Consider the following 9,654-nt stretch of genomic DNA (forward strand, 5'->3'; position numbering starts at 1 on the left):
CATGTCTGAATGTCATTGAATTAAGTAAAGCCACAAAGAAAATGCAAAGAAATCACGCTAGAGCTTTTCTCAGAACTAACTTCATTTTTTGGAATAACTTTTAACCAACTGTGAAAGTGATTCATAGTAGATGAAGTCAGTTACCCTCAAGTTTACACGTGGTGTTCTAGCAAAGCAACTACAGGTGTAGTTCATCACATTAGCCTATGGACAAAATTATACAACCAAAAAGTGTAATGGAGCATTCCTACAGTTCAAACAGTGGAGTAGAGCATGGCCATCAGCCAAATGCATCCCTAAATATAATTTTTATATATTAAAAAATTGTTTAAATTGTTTACAATCCCCTACACACACACACACACACACACACACACACACACACAGACAGACAGACAGACAGACAGACAGACAGACGGATAGATAGATAGATAGATAGATAGATAGATAGATAGATAGATAGATAGATAGATAGATAGATAGATAGATAGATAGATAGATAGATAGATCTGTAAAGCACTTTGTTCAACTCGTGTTGTTTTTAAACGTGCTTTAGAAATAAAACGATAGATAGATAGATAGATAGATAGATAGATAGATAGATAGATAGATCTGTAAAGCACTTTGTTCAACTCGTGTTGTTTTTAAACGTGCTTTAGAAATAAAATGATAGATAGATAGATAGATAGATAGATAGATAGATAGATAGATAGATAGATAGATAGATAGATAGATAGATAGATCTGTAAAGCACTTTGTTCAACTCGTGTTGTTTTTAAACGTGCTTTAGAAATAAAACGATAGATAGATAGATAAATAGACAGACAGATAGATAGATAGATAGATAGATAGATAGATAGATAGATAGATAGATAGATAGATAGATAGATAGATAGATAGATAGATAGATATTTCTAATCAAATAAATGCAACTTTGGTAAGCATAGGAGACTTTAAAATCATTAACATTAAACATTAAAAACATTAAAATCTTAATTATTTGACCAAAATAACTTTTTGCACTAATTATAGCCATATAGTGGCAATCAAAATGATAAAATTGTAAGGTTGTAAGGAACACTCTAAAATGGTAAATGGTCTATAAAATGGTACAAAAGCTGTCACTGGGACGGTACCCTTTAAAAGGGTTCTGATATCTACAATTTAGGTAGGCTACTAATATATACCATTTTGGTACCAATACCTTTGAGGTACAAAGGTGTATCTTTTGAAAGGGTGAAGTCTGACAGTGAAGGGAGTTACTATTCAGTTAGTTGGAGTAACTACTGCGGATGAACTGTAACATATAACGTGTGTTCTGTTGATTCACAGAATGATTTTCAGATTAGTTATGGTCTCATAACGCTAGTGACTGGATAGGTCAGCCGCTCATGTGTGCACTCTTCGTGTAGAATCAACAAAGAACAACTACATGCAACTAAAAGCAGTGCGTATCCGTTACATTACATAGCAGTATTGAATGGCACTATAGAAAACACTATGTGCTAACTATACTCTAATATGATGCTAGATGCTCTGAACCCTTTTTATGGAGTTAACGTCTGCAGCCCGCATTTATTACTAGTAATCCATGACAGTAGCATTCAGTTCAAATGGGGCGAGGATGAACCACAATAAAACCACGGGAGGTCTTTACAGAGGGAGAAAGTATTACAGCAATGCACAGCAGTGTAGAGCCATAGGAAACAAGAGCCTGTGACCTCTGCATTGCAAAAGCTGCTTACCAGGCCACCATGTTAAGAGGTGGAAATGCGTGAGAGTTGACCCATTGAGAAGCAAAATCCATGCGTAAGGACAATACAAACTAACACCAGTGACTGGACGGCCCGTTGAGTCAGAGTAATGGGCTCTAATGTAGAGTGTGAAAGATTTGCATGTCTGAGAGTGTTAAGTGCTCCATCAGGCTTCTGTTCCCCCCGGAGGGCTGTAAGAAAGGAGAGTGGTCAGTGAACATTCCTTAAGAGCTGGTCATTTATTTTGCTGTTAAACTCCCTTGTTCACCCTGTCAATCTGAATATATCTCACTCTGTGTAGATGTAGAAAAGAGTGTATGTCTATCGGCACACTTATCCAGTCATCTGCCTGTTTAAAATCTCCTAAATCTTGTTCAATCTCACAATAAAAAGAATGGTTTAGTTACAAATAGAAATTCTGGGAAATCATTTACTCATCCTCAAGTAATTCCAAACTCTCACCTTTGTTTGGGAGAGATTATGAATAATTGCACTGGCTAAACGTTTCTGTGCAATTAAAAAGAATGACACAAAAGCACCATTAACTATCATAACTAGTCCATATAATCCATGTCTGTAAAAACAAGGGCTCAATGAAAATTACCAGTACCTTTTCTGTTTTTTTCTTCTGAAACCATTCGATAGCTTTGTAAAAGGAACAGGCTAATATTTAAGTTGTGTAACACTTTATTTTACAGTGTCCTTGTTACATGTAATACTATAGTAATAACTATAGATTATTCATAATTACATGAAACTAACCCTAAACCAAACCCTAATCCTGACCATAACCTATAGTACATGTAGTTAAATATTACTCAATACTTAAATCTATAATTACAGTGCAACAAAAGCACCTTATAAAGTGTAAAATGTAAAATGTTATTCACTGACATCTACCCGTGGCACGTTCATCAGCAATATCTGATTCGTGAAATAATCATTTTCTTGAGTCAGAATCATTAAACTCAATGAGTCAATGATCCAGTAACAGCAGTTTTCCAGTTAATCTGACCGGAGAGGAAAATGTTCTGTGAATAACAACTAAGATTTCGGTCTGCTGCCTACCCAAAACAACCATATGACTTCATAAAATATAAAACTGGTTTATGGTATCCTCTTTGAAGCATAAAAGTGCACCATTCATTGAAATAGCATGGAAAAGAGCAGCCAGTACATTCTTCAAAATTTCTTCTTTCAAAATTCATGTGCTTCAAAAAGACATGAGGAGGAGTAAATGATGATAGAATCTTCATTTTCAGGTGAACTATTGAGTCTGTAAGCTACACAAATGTATAATAAATAGTGATCATCATAATAAATAATAAATATAGAAAACATTCCTGCATTCCAAATCTTCTGAAACCACATAAATCTGCACGAGGAACAATGTTGTTATTAAAAAGTTGGAATCCAGCTCTCCTTGGCACGTTGACTCTTCCCAGACAGCAACATATAGTGTCGGCCCAGATCCGGCCCACATCTGGTGAACGTGACACTATGTTGCTGTCTGAGTTTCAACAAATCTGTTCACAGTGGTCTGGTTCACAAAAGTGATTTTTTCAATAATCTGTCTTGATTTGCTTCTCTTGTTCTGTTCACTCGTAATAACATAAAAAAGAGAAGCTAGCATGTTCTTCAAAATGTCTCTTTTATTTTTTTGTTCTGCAGAAGAAAGAATCTCATACAGATTCTTTATGAGGGTGAATAAATAACAACCGAATTTTCATTTTATGTCTAACTATTCCTCTAATTCTGAGTAAAATCGCCCACAAACTCACACTGAGCCTCGTTCCACAGCTCTGCATGTGTTTTTCCACTTACAAGCAGGGTGAGGGTTAGAGGGTAAAGCTATTGACATCCATAGCGCAGGAAGGAGATCATGTCTGGGATCATTAGCGGCCACTCACAGTTCCTGCTAGATTGACCCTAGTGGAGCAAAGAGACACTTTACGACCCCAGTGACCCCCAAAACCTCCGCATGTTTACCCAAAAGGACTGGAGCCACAGAGGTCAGTAAAACCAAGATCATTTACAAATGAATCACAGTTCCAGGGGGCTTGAACAATGACCAAACAAATGCTACTGTACCAGTAAGCCGTTTAACACATGTCGGACAATTATCACGGACTGAAGCAGTAAAATAACTTATATACACAGATTCCCACACACTGTCATTATGTACACCTATGATATTATACCCTCCTATTATACACATAAACTTCACACACATATCACAACACTCGCCACCCAAGAGCCTGTTGTGTGATAAACGGATAAATGTGTGTGTTATTCTAGGGGAAGTGGCTGTTTGGAAGACAGTTTCCTGCTGAAAACCCACAGGGACTCCAGCTCCCGCTGTGAAAATACTTACGGGGTCCGACTACAACCCATTTCACATTTTTCACTCTAGAAAAACAATGCCACATTTCAGCAGGTTATCCGGACAACAGCTGATATATGACAGAGCCATCAGAAGTCAATAGAAATGCCTCTTTAACCTTCATGTATTTTATTGATATTATGATTAATATTTAAGCGTGAAAATGAAATGAAAAGTGATGTCCAGAGGGGATTTGTTTTTATTGACCCTACAAGTTTGATTACACCATCAAAATGCGAGAAAAATATTTCATATTTTTAAATATGAGGGAAGAAACTAAACCATTAAACTTGTTCAAAGTATCTGACAAAATTATTCAGCTCAAAAAAAGGGGTAAACTACAGCAAAAAGATGTATTTTACTATATGCATAATATAAACACAATCAGTTATTAATATTTCGCCAGTCCTTTCTTGTTTTTGCATGTGTTTTTTTGTATGACAAACTGGCAAAGAATTATGTCTGTACTATTTGGCATGTTTAATTGCATTATCAAAATCTTATATGTATATGACAGAGGGGTTGATCAATAAAAAGTTTAATAAAAACAAGGAGTCAATTAATAACTATTTTTTATGCTGCAACTTTTTTTTTCTTTGAGCATATTGCGTGGATGTTGTGTGCACAATGTGATTTATATTAGCCTGTGGCATATGAACTGACGGACACAGTTTTGTTGTAACATGTATACGTATGGCTGCCAGGTAACATATCCTGTTTGGTGATGAATTATTATGACATTTGCACCACAGAGGTGAGTCAGTCATAAAATAATAAAAATTCATGAATAGCTGGCACCGTCTAATGTAAAACAGCAACAACAAAAAAAAAACATGCACATGTTGACTGTTTCGAGAGGAACGGCGTTATCTTCCCAAAAAAGCAGTCACACCCTCCTCATTTGTGTTGGCGTCAGATCAGTTAGCAAATTTCCGTTTCTTTGCACTGGAATGCTGATGATTGACTTTGATTATCGTGTTTTTGTCGAAGATGAAAAACCCGAAAGTTGGCTTTGTTCTTTAAAAGCATCTTTAGCATTTATGCCAGGACCGAATTCTATTTTGTCTTCATGCCCTAAACCTTTATTCCTCGCCGAACATGAGCCCCTCGACTCTCACCCGGGGCTATGCTTGGAAATATGATCTTGGGGGAAGTGCGTTTTGAGGGAGGGCAGCTGCCCCTTTTAGAGGCTGTAGATGAATGATGGGATTAGATGTGGTATATGTGGATGTGCATGTGTGTTTGTGTATGGTCAAGTTTAAGACCTGTGGCTTATTTCATTACATGTGATATGCTCAACCTATAACGGAGACTTCCATTTATCCTGTTTAATTTTCAATACAGCACCTCTAATTATTTCATCAGAAGTGATTTTGTAATTCTAATGTCATTTAATCTAAATTCTCACCCTTCATTCCTCTAAGAAATATGATATGTTTCTAAAGAGGATTTTGTCAAGTGATTAGCGGAAAGAGGAGCTCATATCAAAGTGAGCGGGGTCGGCATTCACTTAACACACACGCGAACACGCATAGACATACACGTGCACACACACACACTGTACTGACAGACGGGCAGGTGCGTGGGCACCTGTTTGTACAAAAAGTGGGCTCACTTACATTCTTTCTCCACCTGCAGTCCTTCTATAGCTATCCCTTGTGGGAATACCCACACACTTCCTCATTTGGGCCTACACACATCTCACTTTTGGCCCATAACATTATATTTCACCTCTTCTGTACTAACAGAAACAAGCAAACAGATAGTTCACATGCATTGGGTCTGTGAAGTCAAGTTAAAGGATAATTTATTGTCGGTTCGTAACACGTAGGAGAGAAATGGCAATAAAACTATGACTTGACAGTGAGATCATCCACTATAAACTAACGTACATGCTAACCCTTATTCTTATCTCACATAATTTAGGGCCACCGCATGTTTTCTCAGGCGTTGTGTGACAAGCATGACCAAGCAATCAGAAACATATTCAGATGATAAATAATGACAATCCCCAAACTGAACGTTTTGGTCTTCAAGAATGGGTAATTTTGGCCCTGTGGACTTAAATAAATTAAAAAAAACATTTATATCTGAAAATGAGACTTTTCACACTCTAAGTAGTTTATTTTATTGGTCTATTTACAATTTTCAATTCAGAGGAATTAAGAGTCATATTCTCTGAAAGTAATGAAAATTCCTACCACAGAGTTTTGCATTCTGTTAAACTGCAAATGACATTTTTAACTTTTTGGTCATTTTTCTTGCTAAGGTTAATTTCATATCAAAATAATTATACAGAATTAAATAACATTTCTACACGTTTTGCATCATTTGAAAAAATTACAGCTAGACTGGAAATGAAATCCAATAAAAAATGTTCTTCTCACAAGGGATGTTTACCATTGACACTGTTGTCTCCTTGGTTTACAAGCAGGCTAAAAAAAAAAAAAAAACTATTAAGGGCAAAACTGTGCAGTAGGGTGAAAATGATTGAACAAATGTGGGACATTCTAAATTGTTTAAAAAAATAATAATAAAACATTTTCACACTAAAAAACATTGTAATGTTTTATGGTTATTTCACATTTTTATATTATCAAAGTTTTGAAAATAATGCATATTTTTTTGTTTTTGTATTTTAAGATTAAGGGTATGGTAATCTTAAAATGACAGCTATGTTCCAAAAATGGAAAAGTTTTTCCTTTGCGTTTTTCACGTAAGATGACAACGCTGTATTATTCATGCCAGGCCAGTAGTTGGCGATGTCACTATAGACTGAACACATAATACGCATGCGCATGAAGTGACAGTTTTACCAAATGCGCATTTTTGTATTCTACACGGAAATGATAACAAAAGTTTGCGTTTTCAGGTCGGCAAATCGCCATTGTTGTGTTACTGAACGGCCAAAACGCATAAAAAGTTTTTCGTTTTTTCATCATGTCATCAGCCGTCATGTAAACGGCCCATAAAAGTCAGGGTCTGGAAAAAGCATAAAATAATACAACCCATAAATAAAGACCATTTGAAAACTAGCCAAAAAAAAAAAGTTTACATGTATATTCAAAAATAAAAATAAAAACTACACTGAAAAAAACCAATCCCCTGGGCCATAACAGTGCCGAAGTTGAAAGAATCACCCGTGCATAAATCTCAAACACGAATCGTCAATCGTGCATGTTTGAAACACGAACCAGGCAGGACAAACCATAACACGCAACGAAAAACATTTTAGCTCATCACAGGGTTCAAAGATCACTGGACCGTATCGAAACATGTTGTAAAATTCCAACATCAAAGCACATATAAAATGTATGAAATTTAAATGGCGAAATCAGACAAAGCAAATGCTCTTGGTGAGCATTCACATGATGGTCATTAACCTTGCACCTTTAGTGCTCCCAATTGGTGCATTTATCTCAGACACTGTGTCTAATTGGTCTGATGTGAGAAAACCTCCAACTTGTAGGCTAACTCACACAAATCCAATTCATGCTTATAATTTGACCTACCCTTGGAGGCAAAGATAAAGGCTAAGAGCGCACACATGTCAACAAAATGAAAGACAAACCCACGCGGTCACTTGAACTCCTCACACTGCTTCTTGTTAGACATAAATCATCTCAGCAGCTCTTTCTCATAAACAGCCAAGTTTTGACAGAGAGGCTTGAATCAAAAGCAAAATCATGTTTATATGAGCAACCCCCAATTTCCCCTTTCGTCAGTGTAACACAATGGTTTTGCGGGCAAAGCTTCAGAGGAATCGGGGCACTGAGATGTTGAGTGAAGGTCTGAAAACTATTTTCCCACTGCTTCAGAAAAGACTTCCTATCAGGAAGAGGGAGAAATAGAACCTGGAAGTTTACTCAGAGAATTTTTGCGCCTTGTTTTTTGCCGATTTCCTGTTTCGGTCCGGCCTCAGCTGAGCCGCAAGAGTAGGACGAGGAAGAGAGGGCTTAGGCGAAGAAAGAGAAGAAGGAAGGATAGTGGCATAGTAAACGGAGGAGAGGGTTGAAAGATGGAGGCTTCCCCCCCTCCTCCTTCTCCTCAGACCCCCAAACCCAGCTGTCTAAATGGAAAGGTGGCACGACAAGGAGGGAGGAGGAGGAGGTTACAGTTGGAGGATGCTTATTGTTTTGTGATTCCTGTGTTTAGGGTTCGGTTTGTGTCCCTCAAACAAAGGCCCATTCTACTGGAAGGGATATCAGCAAGTCATTGTGTTTACAGGTTTACAAGCACGCAAAAACAAGTAGCACAAGCTAGAGAAGTTGGAGTGGCATGTCCAACATTGCACTTATGCATTAGCTTAAGATCATTTTTTTATCATAACATATTCTCCATAAACTCCAGAGATCCTAAGAAGAAGCTTCAAACATTCCATTAGTTGTTTAGTTGGGCTAATGCATAAAACATGAGCAGAATGAAGTTTTGAGTAAAACACCTCTGACATACACTTTCAAATGTGAATCACACGTCCAAAACTTTATTTCAGGCAAACTGAAAACACTGCATTTTGATAACACAAATATAGTAACATCATTTAATTAACCAAATAGTTAAATGTGAAAATAAGATGTAAAGGTTTTGTTGTGTGCTTTTGTCACATTTATTTATTTATTTTTATACATTTTATTTCCGTTTTAGTTTGAGTTAGTACATTGAGTAAAACTGGTTTATTACTATTTTTTTATATGTTTATAATTAACTTTATTTCAGTTCACGTTTAATTTATTTAAAGAATGAATTTGTTTTGTTTTAGTTTTAGGGCACTTTATGAAAACGATGTACTAAAAATGGAAACGTTTTTCTTTTGAGGTTTTTACGTACAAACAACAATGTTGTCAAAACGATCCCCATTCAAAAACGGTTACAAACACTGTATTCTGCTGCCAGGCCAGTAGTTGGCGAATTCACTTTTTTAAATTTTTGTAGTTTACACAGACACAATAATGGTATCGTTTTCAAGTAAACCGATTTTCAAAAGCCTGCGTTTTCAGGCCCCCAAAAAACGCTGTTGTCGTGTAAATCAAGTCAAGTCAAGTCAAGTCAAGTATATTTGTATAGCGCTTTTCACAATACAGATTGTATCAAAGCACCTTCACATTATTAAATTAAAATAATACAACAAGGTTTGTTTCTGGAATTTATTGATAAAATCAAATTAGATATCCCCAGAATATCCCCAACTGAGCAAGCCAAAGGCAACAGTGGCAAGGAACCGAAAAACTCCATCAAGTGACCTACTGGTGTCCTAAAACTTCATCAGGTGACCCAATGGAGAAAAAAAAAACCTTGGGAGAACCCAGGCTCAGTCGGGGGCCAGTTCTCCTCTGGCGTTTATTAACTAGAAACCGGATTGTAATTTGAACTGTAAGATTAAAAATATTATATGAATGCCTGGCTGAAGAGATGCGACTTTAATCTAGTTTTAAACTGGGAGAGCGAGTCTGAGCAACGAACAGTATCAGGAAGGCTATTCCAGAGTTTTGGAGCTAAATGTGAAAATGCTCTCCCTCC

The sequence above is a fragment of the Rutilus rutilus genome (assembly GCF_951802725.1).
Source record: "Rutilus rutilus genome assembly, chromosome: 12".
NCBI lineage: Eukaryota > Metazoa > Chordata > Actinopteri > Cypriniformes > Leuciscidae > Rutilus > Rutilus rutilus.